Here is a 24,615-nt window from a genome sequence, read left to right as displayed (position 1 = left end):
ATTATGATACAAATTTGATCCTAAATTAGTTCCTTGATTATATAAAATTGAACCAAATTTACGGTATATTTAAGATGGTTTTATCAGCATTTTTGCTTTTTAGAATGAAGTCACAACTTTATTTGGTGACTGCATTCTTGCTATTTTCTGAATTTTTTTTTGCAATGAGAAGTTGCCTTATATAACCAAATTTCTTAAAATCTAGTAGCCTTAAAAAGGCGGCTATCTGACTTTTTCAAAAGGAAAATATCTATAATATCCATGTTTGCTTTTAAAAAAGCTGCTTCCATTGGAAGAATTGATCAATTATCTTTACCGTAGGCGGCAATAACCCCAAATAGGCTCCTAAGTTTTTTCAAGGATCATTTATATCAATTTTGTACGGTCAAGAGATTGAATTTGATAAATGTGAAACTTTAGTACTAAATCAGCCACATGCAAAAGATAGGGGTATTTTGGAATTTAATTCCTTTTGATTATGTATCTTGTAGGTCATGGGAGTGGTTAAATGGTCTTATTAATGAATCTCTAATATTAATTTCCTCTTTAAGCTTTAAAGGAAGATAGTATACTCGAATTGCATCTTATTAGGCATATTTTCTTACGATGTTAGCCTAGCTTTTACGGATGTTCATGGATAATTGTTGAGTTCATCGCTTATGCTAAACGAGCTTGACGACGTGTTCTTGTATCTTTCTTAAGAAAAATTCATAGTTTTTATATTCATGTTCAAAGCAACTTGAACATAAGTATGACCTTATTATTTTGATTTATTATTGGAAAGTGTCAATCCGCATTATGAAGGAATCCTCATAATTTATTTTACTAATTGTATTTACTTTATTAGATATTTTAGTTTTCTATTTTTCCTATATTTGGAGGGATTTCTATTTTAGTTATTTTAATTATTATATATATTTAGGAAGGCATAATGCACTTGGTGAATGAGAAATAAAATATTTTTTATAATTCTACATAGTATTAGAGACATGTCAAATTGTCATGTATTCGTCATTTGCCCTCGACATTAGCATTTAGGAATTGTTCGTCTTCTGCTTTATCTGGCTTCCTCTTCTTCACTGTCACCTTGCGATGGGATTAGGGCATCGTTCGTTGATTGTTCGCTTCATTTGCTTCAGTCTTCGCTTGCCTTCGTCCGCTTAGTCTATGTCGATCAAAGTTCATTTGCTTTGTTCATTGTATGCTTCGTCAAGTTCGTTTGCTTAGGTTGACTATATCAGTTGTTTCCTTTGGTGCTTTGCTGTTTTCCTAATTGGCTTTGTTTGACTGCTTCATCTTCTTCCTACTTGGTGCGAGAAATTCATCTTCACAACAGCTTCTCCTAGCTACCTCTTTTGGTTCATCGACTTTATTTGTTTATTGAGTCGCTGCTTTGCAACGTTCGACGTCGTTGGTTTTAACGTTCAACAACCTAATGGGGTTTGCTTCATCTTCAGAACACTCGCCTCGTCCATTCGAATGAAGCCCTCAAATGTCTTCCATCTGCTTCGTCCACAGAACCATTCAAATAGATCGGGCCGCTCCATTTTATTCTTTTTCAAAACATATCTGCTTGCATTTGAACGGACCGCATAATCATTCAAACTGATTGAATGCTTTGCCCAGATTGTCTGATTCAATTTTTTCCATTCGTTTCCTGCGGTTTCTTGTGAACCATCCACTTTTTCTTCTTGGATTCAAGGGGGGCGATTGAAATAGAGGATTCTTACTTATTACCATCTCACATGTCGAAGGACCGACCACCTCTCGTCGAGGGCCAAACGTGTCAAAATCAAGAGCTGTGCTCTTCTCTCTACTTCCTGTTTGCTCGTCCAGCCGAGAATTCAAACTAAGGATTCTGCTTCCTCTAGTTCTTGCTTGTTTATTTAGTCGAGTAGTCAAACTAAGGGAACACTGGCTTTCCTTTGTGCAACAAGTTTTCTTGAGGCTTAACATGGTTAAAAAATTTTGTATACATGAAAAAGGTGTTTTCACATTTATTTATCACTAAAAAAATCTAATATTATCAATTTGAAAATTGTCAACTTGCAAAACATACCAGATATGTATATTCTATTTTGCAATATAAGCCTTCACATTCTTTTTCTGTAATTCACAGTAATATCTAGGGACCCTCACAACTAAACAATATAAATGGGGCATGATGGTTTGTATCATTCATAAAAGATCACACATGAAAAACATGGACATTCCTTATGAAAAAATTGAAACAACTATCATATTTCATCACTTTCATTTCATGATTCTCGCTCAATAAAAAAGTAAAATTCAAATTGTTAAAATTGATAATTCTAAGGAATACCTTAATTCAATCCTCAGTCCATATCTATCAAAATATTGCTATTATTCATATAACTTCTTATGTGAATACTCCTCAATAAAATGACGTCACAGAAAGAAAAATATAGATGCTTAATTGAGGTTGCTTGTGCCATTATGATGTTTAATCATGTGCTTAAATATTTTTGGGGGAAGTCATTCTCTCTTCAATGGGATACCTAGTCGAGTCCAAAATTTTCAAATTCCTCTTAATGTTCTCAAGGACTCCTACTCACACGTCCACTTATTTTCTTCTGACTTATCATTAAATTTTTTTGGTTGATTAGCCTTTGTACACTTTCATCAACAAAACCGCACCAAACTTGATCTCAAGTCTCTCAGATACATTTTTCTTGGTTACTCCCAATAAAAAAAACTACAAATGACACTCTCTAAGTACTCGGAAAGTATACAACTTTATGAATATCACTTTTTTTAAGAATTAATTTTTTTTTTCGGAAATCTAAAATTCAGCGGGACTACTCAAGGGAATATCAAATTTGGGATTTTTTCCAAATACTTCGGCCAATATTTTTTTAATTGAACCAAATCCTATCCCTCAATCGACTTCACTCGTCTCTACTCCACCTTAACCAACTCCACTCGAATCAAACTTAAAACATAAATAGTCCCAATTGTCTCTACCCCACCTCAACATTACACCAATGATCAGGAAATTTGTATCTACACTAGCAGGTCCGTTGGGCATATAGAGGGCACTATACAGACTCAGGACTATCAAGAGTTCAAACCAAATCCTTTTGATAAACATATTAGTATGGATTCCTCAATTCATGACTTTCTTATATTGATGGTTGATGACTCTAGTCAATCAATTGCACATAATAAAGGTATCCGACAGTGCACCAGTAATTCAATTGAAAGATATGTAGTTTATGGGAAGTTGCTACCATCTTATAGGGTTTGTGTGATAAACCTTGATGTTGTGCATATTCCCAACTCTATTCAAGTGGCTCTAAAGGTTCCAACATGAAAGCAGTCAATTGGGGAGGAAATTCGAGCTCTAAAAAAGATTAACACATGAGCACTTATAGAGTTACCTGATAGAAAAACTACTGTAGCCTGCAAATAGAAATTCACGGTCATGTACAAAGGAGATGGAAGTGTAGAGAGATTCAAAGTCAAACTGGTTGCCAAGGGCTTTACGCTATCATATGTGATTAATTATCAAGAAACATTTCCACCTGTTGCCAAACTTAATGCAGTTCAAGTTTTAGTCTCTTGTTGTAAATCACGATAGCCTTTATACTAACTCGATGTCAAAAAAGTCTTTTCGAATGATAACCCTGATGAAGAAGTCTACATGATTATATCTCAGGGCTTTGAAAATAAGTTGGTAAACATGTTGGTTTGCAAGTTGAAGAAGTTCTTATACGGCTTGAAGCAATCTTCTCATACTTTGTTTGATAGGTTTGCTAAAACATTTATTACAAACGAATATCATCAGTGTCAAGCTAATCATACACTATTTGTTAAATCCAATTCTAGAGTAAAAAATGCTTTTCTAATAATTTACGTAGATGATATTATCCTGACAGATGCCGATTCAGATAAAATTATCAGTCTAAAAAGGATGATTTGCAACAGAATAAGATCAATGACCTCAGGAAGATATTTTCTTAGGAATAAAGGTGACTCATTTTATATAGGGAATTGTTATATCTCTGATGAAGTACAACTTAGATATGATAAGTGAAACTAACATGCTTAAATGTAAACCTATAGACACTCCTTTGGATTACAACAAAAGGGTGAACAGATGCGTAGGATGCAATCCAATTGACAAAGAAAGATATCAAAATCTTGTGGGCGAACTTCTTTACCTATCACACGCATGACCGTATATTGCATACTCAGTCAATGTAGTTTGTCAGCACATGAATAACCCAAATAAGGATCATTTGAAAGCAGTAAATATAATTTTGAGTGAATATGATTTGTTCTTCAAAGGATTTGAAAAACATGAGACGGTGATATACACAAATTCTAGCTGGGTAGGAGAGATTACTGTTAGGAAATCAATCACCCGATATTGTTCATATGTTTGGGGTAATCTCTTCATTTTGGGAAGCAAATCAAACTGTTATTTCTTGGAGTAGTGCAGAATTTGAATATCATGCTCTTGAACTAGGCATATATGAGAGAATATGGATTCAAAGGCTATTAAGGTAACTAAAGATTGAGATGAAAGACAAAATTAAGATGTTCAATGATATCTAAACAACTATTGGTATAGTGAAAAATCTTGTTTAGCTCAAAAACAAAATAAAACAGGTTGAAATTGACTGACACTTCATCTCATAAAAGGTTAATCATGGAATTGTTTAGCTCAACTATGTTATTACATGACTTCAGACTGTTGATATTCTTACCAAAGCACTACTAACGGTCAATCAAGCTTGATTTGTACAATGTATATAAGCCAACTTGAGTGGGAGTATTAGAGAGTGTCAATCCACTTTAGGAGGGAATCCTAAGAATATATTTCACTAATTTTATTTTCATTATTTGATATTTCAGTTTTCTGTTTTTCTAATTTTTTAGTTTCTTTGTAGGAAGGAGTAATTGATTGGGCAAGCTAGAAATAAAATTCTTTTGAGAATTCTACATTTATGAATCCGGATCATCACATTCTCGTGGCTCTAAATGATGCTCTCAACTTGAAAGCTTAGACCCTCCTTCTTCATTTCAATTCCATTGAATTCTATGTTTAAACTTGAATAAATTCTATTTAATTAAATAATTTATAACAATATTTAATTTGTGTTGCAGATGACTTGTTCAGTTTAGTGGTTAGATTATGCTTTTAGTGTACCACCTTTCATGGCAATCACGACTATTTGTTCTGATTAAGATGTTTTTAAAATCGTAATTTTTTGGGAAGCCGCATTCAGTTATTCATTTGAAAGTTTCTCTATGACACTGAAATTATACCATTCTCTTTTGAAGTGCTTACTTAATAGCATAAGCCGTTAGGTTCTTTGCTATAGGACCAATTTTACATGAATTTGCTGGATGCTATGGATTTGGAGACCGGGTTTCCTGTTGATGTGTACTTGATTCAGGATTCCTAGGGTCTATGATTTTCTTGTTCAATTCAAAATTAGGTGGATGAATCCACGCACATGAAATCTTGATTCAGACCATTTACTTTAATTTAGATTAGAAGCTCATCTCTGTTGGTGGAAATCGGGAAACACAGGATTTTTGTCAAATGGATCATTTAAAAATAGCCCAAAACAAAAATTTAATGAGAAGTTGAGGTCAATGAAGACAAGATAATTTTGTCATCTTCCAAAACCAATACTTTACAAGAACTTTCGATCGATGCAAACCATCTAATGATTAATATTTACAAGCAACAAAAAACCACATTGCAATTTCACATGTAAGTTAATTTAAAATTATGTAGATTAAAAGAACATGGAAAGGAATCACCATATAGAAGAACCTTGATTCACATTGGTACATAGGGAATGTTTCAAATTGAGGTTAATCATTTGAAAATTTTACATCCAACTAGCTTAAACAAATAGAATCTGAATTTTCATCAGGCAATTGAATTTTCTTTTTACATACGTCCATATCTTTATCTTTCATCAAACATCAAGCCAAAGTTGACAGTTTCTTAAAATCCCAAAATTAATAACAAATTCAAAAAGCCGAAATCACGACTTCACCAAGCCCCTCAAGTCAGCAAAATCCAAAAAAATTACTACGACGTCGGGGTCATTAATAACCAAAGCTGGCACATAGAAGGAAACCGAGCGACTTGCTTCAAAGATTATGACTATTGTATAACAACCTAGTTCATGACCTGTAGAGTGGATCAAGTAATCTTGTGCTCTAGTATTCAAAATAGTTGCCATTGTGCCCAAAATTGCTAAGGGAATGAACATCGGCAAAACTCTAAATCATTAGCTATAAGATTAATAAACATTGAACTCTAAATAAAGAGCTCTAGAAAATCAGTTGTTAGAATGATTTATACATTTGATTTGACTATTGAACGCTGAATTAACAGTGAATTGAACTGACACAGAATCCCCACCTCTTGAATAAGCCTACCTGATAACAGAACCCATTATCTATAGGGATCATCATCATTGGAATGTTTCCATCAGAAAAAAACTAAAAAAAATAATGAAAATTAGCAAATAGGAACAACTAAAGTTACATCCAAACTTACAATCCAAATTTACTTGCCAGTAGTTTAAACCTCAGGTTTCCATCAAAATCATTTTCCTCGATCTGGAAAGTATTATCTAAATAATCAATGTCAATCTGACCGAATAAAAATCTTGGAAGGTTGACTTTCTGCTATAATTGTGAAATTGATGGTTGTTGGTTACTTAATTGTGATAACGCTCTTTGTTTCTCTTTATGGAAATCATGGTATGTTTAACTATTTTAAATTTATAAAAATATGTTCTTTTTGATGTTTAGGAGATGTAGAATGATAGTAATACTGTTTAGATAAGCTCTGTGCAATAAATAAATTGAGCAAGGATAACGTGGATGATAACTATTGCAATAGGATGTAACTATTTGACTTTTTTTTTGGTCAAAGATTAGGGGTAAGGATTGTGATTTAGAATTTTTTGCGGCTTGGAATTTCTAATTTAAATTAAGAGTGTAATATGATGTTCTTAATATATAGCATTTAAATTAAATGCAATTATTTAGCTTCCTAGAAAATTGTGTTTAAAAGAAATATTTTTTTTTTAAACTCGAAAGTATTAATTGAATAAAAAACAAACAAATGAAATTGTTTATAAGTTCTTTTTTAACACTACTATGGGTAAAACAAACCCTTTTTTATAAAATTATCACTAGAAATCTGGTTAAAGGGAGATGAGGTGAAATCTAGTAAAATAAGGTGGGAGCGCTGACTGGGCAAGGGCTTGAGCTATCCTGCTTGATAGGCCCAATAACTGCAAACTTGGCCTAACAACTCTATTGGCTATGCAATTGTCAACCAATCAAGCCATTGGCTCATATCAGCGTGCACAAAGCCTGCATTCTCACTTTCTTTGTTTCAAGGGAATAAGGAGATGGCAATGGTGGTGAGTGCCCTAACTTGCTACGATCGACATACAATAAGGGGAGGGAGAGTCTGGAATCCGCTCATGTCGCTGAGAACAATCTAATTCCATAAGCTATCTCAGGTTCGGATGACTATTGATAGATCAAGAACAAGACTCCTTAGATTTCCATGCGAGCGATGTGCGACCAATGTGAGCTCTCACTCTTCGTTGCAAGAAGTTTCAAAATAAAGATCAAATTTATATTGTGGTTCCATTGTAGTTTTGATCATCTTTTATGCCCGCTCTATTTAAAACCTTAGAAGCCCTGTCATTCTAATGCTTTATTTCTAAAAAGCCATGACAATGGCAACTTCTGTTTCTAAAAATCAATATCTTATAATCAAATTTTAATCTAATCATTGTGTTCTGCCAAAATATTATATTTAGAACCCTAGAATGATATTTGGCCACAATGATAAAGAGTACAAAAAATAGGGAACTCTTTAGTGAAGCCAATTATTAGATTAAAAAAAATTGTGCAAAGTATTTTCAATGATTATGAAGAAGCAAACATTAGAAATTAGGGCTTTAGTTATGTCGATAAAATAGTGATGAATTTCAGACCTATCTAAAATTGCATAAACAAAGGCCATTTAACCCTATCCTAAGCTTTAACCTTGTGCACTTTGATTGCTATATTCAATCATTTACTTTAAATTGATGGCACAAATACTTTCTTAAGTGAGGTTATTGTCCAAAACATTTTGGCAAGTAATAAAGCCACTTTGGGTTTTGGAGATAATTTTATCGAAAATTTTATTGATCCTATTAGCAATAAGTGAAGATCATGCACAAGATATTAAGTTTGAAAATTTTCTATTTGGTGTTTAATTTTTTATACATTAAAATGCTAGAGTAATTAAAAAATAGTTAGGTATAGAAGCCTCTGAAAGAATATAGTGACACTGTTATATACATAGTTTTTATTGATACTCCAACATTATATAATTTCGGCATAAGACCATCCGGTCTAGCCATTTCTAAAGGTTGAACACGTAAGCTTAATTTCTTCCGTAGTTAGGGTTACAAAATTACACTTTTAAAAATTCTCACGTGACTTTTAGTACGTTTTGGGTTAACTCTTGAAAAGTTTGATTGAATATCAGATAGGACACTACTTAGAGATTTCACCCCTATTTTATAACGATTTTATGATTTGGTTCAAGGTTTTTTGTTGGCTGAATTTCTTATAGTTAATTGTGCCTCACAATCATAAAGGCATAGGTGCAATGCTTAAGTTTTGAAAAATGAGATATACCATTTGTACATAAAAGTGTGACTGGTGAATGATGATGGGTCTAATCAGGATCATATAATTTTGTTGTTCTGAATTGTTGTGGCATTTGACCAATTTGAGTAGTGGAATAGGTATTGAGGTAAAAAAAGAAGCCTAATATTATCTTGAAAAGATATTACATGTGAATGAAATAAAAATTATCATTCTAAAAAACATCATGATCATTGAATGTTTTTTGATGTAATCGAGAGTAGGAATCCTACTCAATATTGGATCAAAAAGAACAAAGTCATCTTTATTTTTCACGTGAGATATGTTTTTAAGATATTTTTTCCTTTTAACCCAAGGATTGCTATATTTAGTGTTCCTTTTCCCTTCAACTCTCACTTAATGCCACTCTTTTGTACCAAAATTCTTCAATTCGGTGGTGGTGATTATTCAATTGAGCATTTTTTTGTCAATCAACATAATCTTAATTTTATGATTACCAAAATTATATAAATCGTCGTAAAGAGAACACATCACTTTCTCGACTTTCATGATCGAGTCAAATATTTTGCCAAAAACATTCCTATTCTAAATCTTCAGGTGTTTTCTTAATCCTTTATTTCATCTTAGGGGAAGACCAATGTTTTCCAATTGCTTTCAATAAATTATATAAACTCTTCATAATCAATCGACATTTTCAGAAATAAAAATTGTTTTGGAATTTTATAAAATTGAGTGCCAACGAAGAAGAAAGAAAGTGGAATGATCAGAATAGGTTTTATTAAGGTGACAAGTTGTGAGGATTTCAATGGAATCAATTCGGCGGGAGGCATTAGAATTCTGCTAAGGTAGGCCATTTTGACCCATTTGTCTCGGCACATGGAGAATAACAAAATTAGTATCCGTAAGCTCATAATTAATAATCATATCCTTAAAATTCTTAATTGCACCCCCATTTTGGATGTGTATCCTAATTATTCATCAATGCTAGAAACCATCTAAGAAAAAAGTAGTGGAATGAGAAAACTTACACAAGTCCAACCAATAGTTGGATCTAACAACTCTAAGGTTATCAACATGCATGAACGAGCATAGAGAGGTAGTCCTCAATAGGTTGATCATTAGGAATACTGTTAGAATTTTATTAATATCATATTCTTGATTTTTAGGTAGAGTTTTTTATTAATAATAATTGAAGGGACCTTATTGGATTCACAATCTGATTGGTGTTAATTTTTTTGTAGTGTTTTTTCTTATCTTTCCCAATCAAACGTTTACGCTATTGAGCTTGGTTGTTCAAACTTTACGTTTTGGTATTAATATGTAGAGATATAGTCTCATCTTTTGTGTTAAGGCAATCCTCTTGAATTAAAGGAGGGCTTTGTGGCAAATGTTGCTAGTGTGAAGATCTTGATCATCTTCATAATTGTTACTCTCATTGCTAGTATTAACTTTATTAATTGTTTTTAGGAATCCATTTAGACTTATTAGTAATATTTAGATTGATGAGATTAGACTGTATATTTTATTGTTTCATTTTAAGATTTATTTTAAATCATTCTAAATTTTTTTGTCCACAACATCAACAATGAGCACAAATACTTGGGAATGTTTTCAAATATAATATCTTGAAAATCGTCAACACATTGTTATAATGTTCAGATACATTCATTTTCATAAGAATCTAAGCACAAGATAATCTAGTACCATTTGTAGTTGTAATATCTACTTGGAAAGGTTTCTCGAATATTTTACTAATAAAAACTTGTGATTAATGAAATGAATCGTGATTCCAAATATAGATATTCAAATAGGGGTAACATGTGCCTTGTACTTTACATCTAAGAGATGAGATCATATCAATTTTTTTAGTTGGGATCTTTCTAATAAAATAAATTCAATGAGTTGAAGTAAAATTTCTAGGATAATCACTATTATTGGATAAATAAATAATAATTTGTGAGAAATCAAAATGATCAATCAAGTCATTCTTTAACAATCCCTTATTAGGAAAAAAAAAGGAAAATCAAAACACACAGATGAGGCTTAAAGGTCACAAACTTTGCAATCATTGTGAAAGTAGAGGGCTTTGCTATATTAAGGACCTCTTCATTCGAAAAATAGGATAGCTGTCATTCCCTGGAATGTCATTGGATCTCTAAGAGATTGAGGATACAACTATTTTAGGGGAAAATATTTTTTACCATGATGAGCAGGATGAATGAAGCTTCCATCCACAATCAATAAAAGGATGGCCACACCACGGCCCAACCTTACCTGCAGTAGCACATGAGCCCACACATGCACACCCACCTATTGAAGGGGAGTGTGAATAACAACCATTAGTATAGGAGATATTTGCAGATCGTGAGACAAGATAGCTTTTAAAGGCCAACTATCAAAGAAAGTCGACACAAAGAGCTAACAAAGGGCTTGTTGATACAAGTACACCAAAGCGAAGATCTGAATAAGGGCCCACTAATGCATGAAAATGGGGTCTTTTGCTTCATTCTATATATAAGTATTTCAATGAACAATAACTTAATGCGGATTTACCAATTTGTTATTGATTCAGTCCATTCAATGTTAGTGGAGATTTCTATAATTTTGTCAATCTTGTTTTGCAAAAATGCACGGTTTTTAGGTGTTTTTTAAGTTTAATGCCCTTTTGATGACATTATTTATAAACCGAGTAATAATACTAGCAGAAAGTTAAATATCAGATCTACTGTGAGATACATGAGTATTCCTATTATTTTGATTTTCATCGATTTTCCAATGACTCCTCGAGTGAAGAGAGGAAGACTGTCCGAGGATTTCGATTCACAAAGATTCATTAACTTTAAGGTCCAACATAGTTATAATACTCAAATGGAAACCAGAATATTGATCCAAGAATGGGCGTTTGCAAACCCGGGTGGCAAGATCGAAAGGTTGATCCTCGCTAGAAACTTGTAAAGATTCTGCTACTTTACAGCAGTAGCAATTGTCCTCATGAATCGGGAGTTATATGTTATCCTGGGGTTCACTGAGGGCGATCACATCTTGGTTAGAGGTAAGCAAGTAGAATTTGCTGCTGATCAGATCAATGTTTTTTATGGGCTAAGGAATGTATATCATGATGAGTACGCTGCATTCGTGATGACTGATTCATCACTGGATGAAGTGATTGCTTTTTTGACTGATGGAAAAGAATAATGGAAGATTAAAAATAATAAGACAGTTAACTTTTCCGCTTCCCTGTTGACGAGTCTGTCAAAGGTATGACACCACTTTATTTCTGCTAAGTTATTACCAACAATTCATCTTGCTGATGTTATAAAGGATAGAGCGATGTTGAACTATTGTATTCAGAACATGAAAGCAATAAATGTTGGTGCACTCATAGTTCATCATACTTGAAGTATGGCTAAGAGTTTTACAGCTAGTGGTTTAGGATATTCTGCCCTGATTTTCACTTTATGTGAGCAATCAGGAGAAGAGTCCCATAGAAATGAGGAAAAGTTTCAGCCACAAAATTCTATTGGGAAGCATACGGTTTAGAGATTTGAATCATTTGTTGAGTCTAGGAGTGGAGGTAGTGATAGACCCTCTACATTAGCAGCAAAGGCATCTACTTCTTGCTCTGCTTCACTTAAAAATATTATGGAACAACTTATGATTCAACAAATGGATATAGTGAATATGTTGACTCAGATTGGAGAAATTGAAGTAAGAAATGCTTATAATGATGAGTATAAATAGAGGAGAGTTCAGAATTATATAGTCTATCAGGAGGCTACGATTACATATCTTAGGGGTGAATACAATGTAGAATTTCCAACTTGCCCCAGCTTCACTCTTTATGCCCCATATCATGGGGAAGAAGTAGAAGATGATGATGATGATGATGATGAGAAAGGTGATGAAGAGTGATATTTTTATGAGTTGAGTTTAGTTTGTTTTGATGTTTGTTTGTTATTTGTGATTGTATTGTGATGCACTTTTATTTGGGAACTGTTGTAGTGAAAACTTTTATGTTATGTTGTGGGCTAAAATTGTAATAGTCAAAGTTGATTTTTACTTTTCCTGCATTTTTAGTATTTTCAATTTTTGTATGTCTATTTTTAATTCTCAGCAAATTCTTTAGAATATATTATGTGTCATTTAATGCTTTAAAGCCTGTATGTATTTTTAAAGTTAGTACCTGCAATATACCAGAGCCCATTTTCATACAGAGCTCAATTTCATATTTAAAAATCCTCTACAGATCAGTTTTTATTTTCATGCATTTACTGTTTTCTTTCACTTACTAAATTTTGTACTAAAATATTTTTAAAATTTCTTAAAAACTTGGGTTTGAGGAGAAGAAATTTTTTTTTTGAAAGAAATAAACTAAATTTTATTTGTCTTCCATTAACTATATTTTTAAAATTAATTTAACATGATCTGGGATATTGAGATTAACCTTTAAATGACTATACTTATGTTTATAAATATTATGGTAAATTTAGGTAAAAAAATTTTAATAATGATTTTAATAATGAAGGTTAAAGATATTTGGTATGACAGGATAAAACTATGTTTTTCTATTTAAAATAAAGGTGATTGCAATTTTTGGCAATAAATTTTTCTATTGGTAGATCTTCAAAAAATGAATCCTATTAATGAAACTTTATGATAAATCATAAACTGATATGAATTTATTAAGTGAAGAAAGATAATGAGTTTTAACTTTGAAAAAAGGATAGTGAAGCATAAAACTATTAAAAACTATCCAGATATAGTAATCCTCACTTGAAAAAGAAAAGAAAATAAATGATTGAAAAGATCCTAAATGAAAGAAAAAAAAAGAGAAAGAAAAAAGAAAAGAAAAGAAAAGAAAAATAGGTGAGGAGAAGTTTGAGGAGATGCCTAATCAAAAATTGGCTTCACTTGAATCAACTTAAGGAAGGAGCTTTATTACATTTTCTAAACTTGTATTGGAATATTAGTAGCATTCATAGTAAATTTTTAATGGTTAAATATCCTTAATATGACAAATTGCAATTATTCTTAAAATGAATAGAGATTCAAAAATTTTAAATTTGATTACTAAGTAATATTAGATACTCTTCAACTTAGAGTTTAAATCTAAGTTATTAAAGGTTTTTCTTAAATTTTGCTATTGTATTTATTTAACTAAAGTATATGAGTTTTGAGTTGATCATTATCCTAAGTCATATGTTTTTATGTACTAAAAGTGTCACTTGAGGACAAGTAATATTTAAGTTTGGAGATTTTGATACACCAAAATAATATGTTATTTTAAGTATGTATTTTATGTCTATTTTTTGTGATATTGCACTCTATTTTTTGTGTCTATTTTTTGTGATATTGCACTTTAAAAAAGAGTATTTTTGTATTTTTGTTGTAGGTATAACATTTTTAGGCATTTGAAGCAAAAATAACAAAAATGGTGAAATTTGGAGCCAAAACAGCGAATTTTGAGAATCTGGCGCATGATGCGCCGTTTGACAGGGCCTTGGTGCATGATGCGCCAGAGACGACTTTTTGCTGATTAAGTCGGTTTGAGGCGAATTTTGTGAAAATTTTCAAAGGGACACTTGTTCTAAACACCTATTGAAGTAATACAATGCATCTATACACTTTGAAAGGTTCTTTTATGAAGGGATAGGTCTCTTGAATCAAATGACACATCTTTCGAATTCAAAAGAGTTGACTTTTGGAGGAAATTTTGGAGAGAAATTTGAATTCTTTTTGAAAGGAGGCAACCCAAAATAAAAGAAGAAGGCTTCAAGGAGATGGGTGTGACGTGAAAGGGGGTGGCGTGAAAGGCAAGAGGAAGAGATAGAGGGAGAAAGTTAAGGGCTTGAAGATTTTCTTCTAGGGTTGTAAGAGGATAAGGAATGTGAGATATTTCTTCTTCATTACACTTCTAAGAGAATTGAGAGTGCTTGTAAGGAGAGAACTTCTAGGGATTTGTTTGGGAAGGAATATAAGATAAGTTGTATCCTTTATTTCTTTTGTTTTATAAACTTGTTTTTATATATAAAATCCGTGTTTTGTCGTATTCTTCTCATGAATTTTGAGTTGTTTTCTTTATTCTTCTCTCTACTTTGAAATATGGTTTTGTAAAGAAGTAATTTTGTTTTCTATGGTTTTAAATGTTAATAATTTGTGATGATTTGAACTTAATGTTTTAAATGTTAATAATTTGTGATGATTTGAACTCCGATCTTCATTTATTTTTCGATCTGACTAATTGAAATGTTAAAATGTGTTGAGAGACATGTTCCGAAATGGGCCATGATTTCTGCAATATGGGAAGAATCACATTTGATTTCATGGGAGAGTATATCATCCATGGAATTAAGTGCAAATAAATTGGGAAATATACTTTGTTGGATGCGGAATTGAAAATTTTTAAGGTGACAAATTAAAATCTCCAATTTGGTCCAGTTGATTTGAAACTAATGCGAGATTGTTAGCCCTCAGGGGAGGGAGTAGTGGGACCTCTGGTGTGGTAGTCAGTATCCTCACAACCTAACCACGAAATTGGGGACCGAACTCTGGATTAGTCAATGTTCTTTAAAACACTCGGAAGAGAGTAAATATATGATTGCTCTTATTTGATACAAAATAGTTTTTATATATATTTTTAAATGATTTTAATTTCTTCACAATCCATATGTTCATTGTAAGGGGAAGAATGCTTTCTTAATTTTGAACTTTCCGTCAACAAAAATTTCGTTTAGTTTTTTTGTAATTTTATTTCCAAAAGTTTAGTATTCAATTTAGTTTAATTTCTGTAATCTTATATTACTGCATTTTAAATAGCATTCACTTTAGTAGTTAAATTCAAACTTCGCATTTTTTTTTAGTTTAAATTATAAAAATAATTTGAGAACTATATACAGACATTTTCAACTTCCCTGTGGGATCGATATCTAGGACTCTATTAGAGTCCTTTATTATTTGAGCAATACGTATACTTGCGTTATTTTAAACGGAGATTTGACAGTTTAAAAGAGTTTTAAAGATATACCATATTTATAAAAGTTATTTTTGTTGGGATTACATTACATATTTATAATTATATCTGCCGTGTGTATTTTGTAATATTGAAAAATAATTGCAAAATTAACACACTAAATCCGCCCGCATCACCATCCCATTTATTATTATTATTATTATTAACTTTGCTAGCATGCAATTTCCTGGCAGCTTTCCTATATATGCTTTAATTTATTTTCCCTTTTTCTGATTCTTTTGATCTTTAAATTTTGCAATGCTCTTATCTTGATACTCAAAACTCCCTATTTTCATAGATTAAATTTAATTGTAGTTCTAGACCTATTTAACCTTCCACTTTCTTGCATGATTCAATTATATTATCATTGTTATTATTATTATTACTTGAGGATTTGAATCCAAACCTCATTTTTGATGTTTGGGGGCAATACCATCAGGCAAATCCATTTCAATGTCATTCATGGATGTCAATTTAATTAAAATTTTCCGACTTTATCACCACAATCATATTAAATCGTGACATGTCATTAGTGGTTGACATCTTAGTTAAGCCCTTACGATGCATGTCACTTTGAAGAAATTCCCTAGTACTAGGAAAAAAGATAATGTTAAATGTTTCATGAAGGTTGACATAATTTGTAAGACTAATTTTTTCTTCTTTTGGAAAAGGGAATTTTATTAATACCAAAAGAAGGATGCGAAGTGTTGTTGGTGGGCTCAATCCAAACCCAAATACAATACCCATAAAGAAATCTTATTGAAACTGCCACGAAAAGATACAACTCATGCAAGAAACAAAAAAAATCAACACGCAATACCAAAAAAGGGAGCAAGAACTGCCCAAAGCAACGGGAGTGGGCCCTACACTCAAAGCAAGAGAGGCCAAAAAACGCTTCCAAAGAAACATCAGCAACTAGCGAGTCCAAACAACATCCAATAATGTAAATCCTACTAAAGAAAATAGTAAAGAGAAACCCTGCAAAGCACTAGGCAAAATGGTTTGAAAATAGGCTAAAAGTATCCCGAGAAAATCAATCCAAGAAATCAAAACAGGCCAAAAGATGGAATAATTTTATAAATTCCGAGTGATTCATAGGTCAAACTTATGATCTAAAATGTTATCTGAAAGACAAAATAATCCAAGACAAGGGAAAGAAAGAACCTCATCAAGAAAACCAAAGGGTGATGAGAAGGAGAATAGAAAACTAGCCGGATTTAGAAAAAAAACCAACATAAGAGAACATAGAGAGAAGGGATCAAAAAGGTCCCAACCAAAAACATTAAGAGGAGGAAAGGGGTTCTGATTCTCCATCCCATGTGGAAAACCATCGGGATGGGTACTTCTTACAGCTCTCTACTTAACTCAAGACAAAGGAATCAAAAGGCAACAGATAAAATGATAAATCAGTCCCAAAAAGAAGATACATTAATAAGGTAAAAAATCAAGCAAATAAGGTAAAATCAAGTACACCACAATAAAACCTTAGAAAAACTGGAAGCACCTAAGCTCATAGCAAAAGTTATGGCCAAGAAATGCCCTAAGTCTCCAGAAGGAGGAATCTAGAAATCAACCAACCAAAGTGAAACAAAGCAGACACAAAAATAAGCAAAATAGGAATGAAGAGCCCATATCTGCATTTAATGAGTATGAATATAAAGAAAATCGAAGACCACATGAGTCTAATGCATCTATTAATCCCCATTTAAAATCTTGCCAAAAGTGCTTCACGGCCAGAGAAATGGTAAAAAATATAAGTAGGAAAATACAACACAACATAAAAGTTATGACCATAAAAGACGAAGACGCGTTCAAACGGAAAAGATATGGAAAAAAAATAACCATCATTTAACGGCTACCTTACAAAAAAAAAACTTGTAATACGGTAATAGTTTGCAATTATCAAACCTCAACATACCAGAATAAATAATAGAAATAATCAAAAACCTTATAACTAAATGGTAAAGCGACTTCCATGAAAATTGTTAAGGATTCCATGATTCAAAAGCCTCGACAGAGGATTAGTCCGAAAGGAAGAAACCAAACAACAGAGCCTAAAACTAAAATAAAAAATATAAAGCCTTTGAGATACATGCCACACCAAAGAACACAGTCAAAGATATGACCAAGAAGTGCCTCAAGAATTTAAAAAAAAAAATGAATCCTAAAAAAGAGAGAGTACTCAAGGATATCAACCAACCATGTTGGAAAATAACAGGAATTGGCAAAACCAGCTGCTAGATGCTCCCCTTATATGGAGTAGGGGGATGAATAAAAAGGAAAACATAGACTCCATGGGTCTCCAATATTGATTCTATTAAAAGGGTTCACGGGGCAGTTGGTATGGCCAAAAAGGAGAACAGGTAAGGACAACTCAACAAACAAGTTCTGAACAAAAAAGACGAGGAACTCTGTCAAAATTAAAGGGAATAGCCGACATGTAAAAGCTACCTAACGAAGAAATCAACCGTAAATTAATAAGTAGGAACCTTTAATACTTCGCAAATTTAGTTAAATAGAGATAATTAGCAAGTATCTTATATCCAGATGATAGTACAAATACTAGATAGTGGAAGTTGTTCATCTCAGTGATTCTAAGGCTACCAATTGTAGAGTAAGTTGAATTCCATCGATTGAGATTTTTGTAATGCGCAAAAGGTTAAAAACTCATTACAATAAGGTGGCAAGGAATACACCCTACCAAACCAAATTGTAGTCAATGAAAGGAATACAACTTGAATAGAAACTAAGAAGAGTAGCATTGGACTTAGTATTCATGAAAATCCCCAATACGATATATGGTAGGCCTATGTTATCGAAATAAATGACATAGTTAACATTAGTAAATTCCAACATCTCACTAGTATAAATACCCATTTTTGTGAGCCAATCTGCACAAGCATTTCCTTCTCTGTAAATATGTGTTATCTAATAGTTATTAAGCTTAAGAATATTAATGATTTCCGCTAGCATTTAAAACATATTAGAACTTGCAAACTTTGACACAAAAAATTTGTGAATTAATTGAATAGCTAGTAAGTCGTACATTTCAATCAAAATATTTTCTACCATAAGTGAAATGGGGAGAGTAACTCATATTTATGAATGATAGGCTATATCAAAATTGTAGAATTAGCTCTAATGGGGCCGGTGAAAGCTACAATTAAAATTGCTCTATTATCTTGGAGCAAGCCACCGATACTAGCCCCATTGTTCTATCCATTCAACAATGGGCCTTTTCCATATAACAAAGTTATCGGAAGTATTTTGATGGTCGTTAACTACCAAGCTAAATTTCTGGGCTATAAAAGAACGTTTCTTAAAATTCTTTTTAGAGATGAGGTTAACTTTATAAGGTCAACAATTCTCTCTTTAATATTCCTCAAAATCCTATGAAAGCTCATTTTTTAATCCTTTATGCTTAGCGGTGTTTTTTTTTTCCCATAAGAACCATAGAATAAAGCAGCACAAAATAGTGATGATATGTTCATTATTTACATCTATGTAAACAGATAACATGTTTTGAAAGATGAAATTAATGGTAGAATTAGGAACATAAATAAATTGTTGAAATAGATCATCCATCTAAATCCATAGCTTAGTAGCTATAGCCACATTAAAAAAACATGATCTATAGTTTCAATTTGGGAACATCGCCGACATTTTTAACATTTTGAAGTAATGGAAAGTTTCATCCATAGGGATGAACTCTTTTAAAATTTTCCAACACAAGAAGGAACATGAGGTAGTAATAGCTAAACTCTAAAGAATGGAATAGTTCGAAGTTATAGGAAGTTTAGTCCTCAGAAGATTCCACATATGTTTTACTGAAAATATATAATCGTTAGTTGAGCGAAAAGCATTTGATCCAAACTGTCAGATTTGATCAAGATTTTAATAATCCTTTTGATAACATTGTTAGGTAGAAAAAACTTAATTTTAGACGCATCCTAACTCCCATTCCTTATGAAAAATTAAATTTTGGTTGAGGCAGGAGAGTGAGAGTTAATTAATGCATCAGTAGTAGAGGCTCCCAAACAATTGTCTTGCCAAAAGAATGAATTCCCTTTACTTCTGGGCTTCCACTTCTCATTTAATACCACAGAACTATTTCCAAATAGGAAAATCTTCTTTTCGGTAAATGCAAATAATAGGATGCTTATCTTGACAATACTTAGATTTTATAAATGGGGCTCAGAGGCTACTACCAATACTAAAAACCACCATAATTTGAAGGAAAAAGAATGTTCAAGATCTGAAAGAGATTTACGACCACCTCCATTTAAGGGATTACAAACTTTTTCCCAAGAGGACCATTGAATAGGTTTATAGACAGCTTTGGATCCCCATAGAAATCTATTGAATAATTTTTCCATTCTAGAGCAAACTGAATTTGATGGTACAATGGGCCTTTTCCATATAACAAAGTTATCGGAAGTATTTTGATGGTCGTTAACTACCAAGCTAAATTTCTGGGCTATAAAAGAACGTTTCTTAAAATTCTTTTTAGAGATGAGGTTAACTTTATAAGGTCAACAATTCTCTCTTTAATATTCCTCAAAATCCTATGAAAGCTCATTTTTTAATCCTTTATGCTTAGCGGTGTTTTTTTTTTCCCATAAGAACCATAGAATAAAGCAGCACAAAATAGTGATGATATGTTCATTATTTACATCTATGTAAACAGATAACATGTTTTGAAAGATGAAATTAATGGTAGAATTAGGAACATAAATAAATTGTTGAAATAGATCATCCATCTAAATCCATAGCTTAGTAGCTATAGCCACATTAAAAAAACATGATCTATAGTTTCAATTTGGGAACATCGCCGACATTTTTAACATTTTGAAGTAATGGAAAGTTTCATCCATAGGGATGAACTCTTTTAAAATTTTCCAACACAAGAAGGAACATGAGGTAGTAATAGCTAAACTCTAAAGAATGGAATAGTTCGAAGTTATAGGAAGTTTAGTCCTCAGAAGATTCCACATATGTTTTACTGAAAATATATAATCGTTAGTTGAGCGAAAAGCATTTGATCCAAACTGTCAGATTTGATCAAGATTTTAATAATCCTTTTGATAACATTGTTAGGTAGAAAAAACTTAATTTTAGACGCATCCTAACTCCCATTCCTTATGAAAAATTAAATTTTGGTTGAGGCAGGAGAGTGAGAGTTAATTAATGCATCAGTAGTAGAGGCTCCCAAACAATTGTCTTGCCAAAAGAATGAATTCCCTTTACTTCTGGGCTTCCACTTCTCATTTAATACCACAGAACTATTTCCAAATAGGAAAATCTTCTTTTCGGTAAATGCAAATAATAGGATGCTTATCTTGACAATACTTAGATTTTATAAATGGGGCTCAGAGGCTACTACCAATACTAAAAACCACCATAATTTGAAGGAAAAAGAATGTTCAAGATCTGAAAGAGATTTACGACCACCTCCATTTAAGGGATTACAAACTTTTTCCCAAGAGGACCATTGAATAGGTTTATAGACAGCTTTGGATCCCCATAGAAATCTATTGAATAATTTTTCCATTCTAGAGCAAACTGAATTTGATGGTCGAGTAGTTTGGAGTAAGTATATCAGAAGCAAACAAAGGACACTTTTAATTGGTGTAAGACAACTGCTCATAGATAAAAAAGATTGTTCCTAGCTAGAAATACTATTCCTGATAGATGCAATTATATCTCCCTTATGATATATCCAATTTAAAAACTAAATTCTGTCCTTTAAATTTTAAATCTTGATCGTTTATGAGTTCCTTGTATATTTTGGATTATAGGTCTTCCTTACGCAAAACTAGTTTGATTAGAGAAATTGATCTTGGGGAGCAGAGAAGCAAGTCTAGATGCTAGAAGCTTTGAGATGGGTTTATTGATACCATACAAAGACTAGAAGGCCAGAATTTGCTCCAGTTTTTAGGGTTAGGGATTTTCGACATTGAGACATTGGAAGTGGAAGGAAGGAATTTGGGTAAAAGCTTACCATTAAAAAATTCATAAACATCATCTAGTAGGTCAATCATAATGACAGGCCAACTTTTTGGGAAAAAAATAATAGTATAACCATCAACGACAGAGTCTACATTCATAGATGAAATATAGTTCTGAATTTCTTCCTTTCGAGGGGGATTCCAGATAGAGAAATTATCTTCTGGAGATATAATGAGAGGGATGCCATTAGGTTTAGGTATCGGGACATGGACACTTTCCTTACAGAGGATAGAGAAAAAGTGATCAAGGACCGCAGAGGCTATGTCACTTTCCTCTTCGATCTTACTATTATCATCAAAATTCATAAATTTGCGTATAACATTGGAAGCTCTTTTCTTTTTGAAGATAGAATAAAAATATTTGGTATTTTTATCACCTTCTTTCAAAAATTTACAAGTAGTTTTTTATTTCCAGAATTCTTCCTCCATGTCTTCAAGAGTGCCTAAGTGGATCCTAGCGTTAAGTAAATTTGGTTGGAATTAATATCATGATTGTCTTGGCATTCACTTTCCAAATTAATAGCTTTAGCATCAGCTTCTTTTATGTTGGCGATAAGATTTTTGAAAATGTTTTTATTCCACCAAGTAAGAGCCATTTTGTGCCTTTACATTTAAACGATAGTTTATTCATCCTCTTGATACTAACATTAGGAAAAAAGGGGCGCATTCTAGTTAAGGGCAATAATATCCAAACAGGTTGAATGCTCAATCCACATGTTTTGGAAAATAAAGGAATGATTGAAATTAGAGAGATTATTTTTGATAGAGATAAGCAGAAAAGTATGGTCAGAGTGAGTCCAACTCAGATGTTCAACTGATATCAAGAAAGAGGAAATCCACTCAATGTTTAAAAGTAAGCGACCTAATATTTGCCACAAGACTTTATGGAACGAAGTGAAAGAAGAGCCTCTGAAACCTATATCAGATAACCTACAGTCCAAAATAGTCTCGTTAAAATCATCCATGGCATTAGAGGGGAAGGGGGGGGGGTTGAGTTTCCATAAGGGAAGTCGACTGATACAACTAGGGCCACCGATACTAGCCCCATTGTTCTATCCATTCAACAATGGGCCTTTTCCATATAACAAAGTTATCGGAAGTATTTTGATGGTCGTTAACTACCAAGCTAAATTTCTGGGCTATAAAAGAACGTTTCTTAAAATTCTTTTTAGAGATGAGGTTAACTTTATAAGGTCAACAATTCTCTCTTTAATATTCCTCAAAATCCTATGAAAGCTCATTTTTTAATCCTTTATGCTTAGCGGTGTTTTTTTTTTTCCCATAAGAACCATAGAATAAAGCAGCACAAAATAGTGATGATATGTTCATTATTTACATCTATGTAAACAGATAACATGTTTTGAAAGATGAAATTAATGGTAGAATTAGGAACATAAATAAATTGTTGAAATAGATCATCCATCTAAATCCATAGCTTAGTAGCTATAGCCACATTAAAAAAACATGATCTATAGTTTCAATTTGGGAACATCGCCGACATTTTTAACATTTTGAAGTAATGGAAAGTTTCATCCATAGGGATGAACTCTTTTAAAATTTTCCAACACAAGAAGGAACATGAGGTAGTAATAGCTAAACTCTAAAGAATGGAATAGTTCGAAGTTATAGGAAGTTTAGTCCTCAGAAGATTCCACATATGTTTTACTGAAAATATATAATCGTTAGTTGAGCGAAAAGCATTTGATCCAAACTGTCAGATTTGATCAAGATTTTAATAATCCTTTTGATAACATTGTTAGGTAGAAAAAACTTAATTTTAGACGCATCCTAACTCCCATTCCTTATGAAAAATTAAATTTTGGTTGAGGCAGGAGAGTGAGAGTTAATTAATGCATCAGTAGTAGAGGCTCCCAAACAATTGTCTTGCCAAAAGAATGAATTCCCTTTACTTATGGGCTTCCACTTCTCATTTAATACCACAGAACTATTTCCAAATAGGAAAATCTTCTTTTCGGTAAATGCAAATAATAGGATGCTTATCTTGACAATACTTAGATTTTATAAATGGGGCTCAGAGGCTACTACCAATACTAAAAACCACCATAATTTGAAGGAAAAAGAATGTTCAAGATCTGAAAGAGATTTACGACCACCTCCATTTAAGGGATTACAAACTTTTTCCCAAGAGGACCATTGAATAGGTTTATAGACAGCTTTGGATCCCCATAGAAATCTATTGAATAATTTTTCCATTCTAGAGCAAACTGAATTTGATGGTCGAGTAGTTTGGAGTAAGTATATCAGAAGCAAACAAAGGACACTTTTAATTGGTGTAAGACAACTGCTCATAGATAAAAAAGATTGTTCCTAGCTAGAAATACTATTCCTGATAGATGCAATTATATCTCCCTTATGATATATCCAATTTAAAAACTAAATTCTGTCCTTTAAATTTTAAATCTTGATCGTTTATGAGTTCCTTGTATATTTTGGATTATAGGTCTTCCTTACGCAAAACTAGTTTGATTAGAGAACTAGCACAGTGCAGTGAACATTAGCAAACTTGGAAGATATTTCAGAATGAATGAGCTGATCAGGAACTTCCAAAATATCCACCTTTAGCCAGAGTTTCCAACAAATCCAAATTTTGTTGATGGGGTTAGCAAAATTAAAATCAAAATCGAGCTGTTTGGAGATAGTATGCAATTTAGAAACATTAACCATGGGTTCATAAATAATTAAAAAGGAGATATTATGAATACGACAAAGGTTTTATAGTTTAGTTGTTGATCGAATGTCGATTCTTAAATAGGGTGGCTTGATAATGGTAGGTGGCAAGCACATGGATAAGAGATCGCAATGTAGAAGAGCTAAGGAATAACTTTAACATTTTCAACCAATTTTTAAAACGTGGAGGAAAAAGGAGAGATGATAAGAAAGCTTTACTTTTGAACAAGTTCA

General features: G+C 32.4%; 1 protein-coding gene across 2 annotated transcripts in view; it reads left to right on the top strand.

The window, feature by feature from the left end:
• Positions 1-24,615, top strand: part of LOC110019822 (C-terminal binding protein AN) — a 69,609-nt gene that overhangs the window by 35,661 nt on the left and 9,333 nt on the right. The gene's annotated exons all lie outside the window — the stretch shown is intronic.

The sequence above is a fragment of the Phalaenopsis equestris genome, unplaced genomic scaffold, assembly GCF_001263595.1.
Source record: "Phalaenopsis equestris unplaced genomic scaffold, ASM126359v1 Scaffold000081, whole genome shotgun sequence".
NCBI lineage: Eukaryota > Viridiplantae > Streptophyta > Magnoliopsida > Asparagales > Orchidaceae > Phalaenopsis > Phalaenopsis equestris.
The sequence above is the reverse complement of the archived record's forward strand: the minus strand, read 5'-3'. Positions and strand labels throughout refer to the sequence as shown.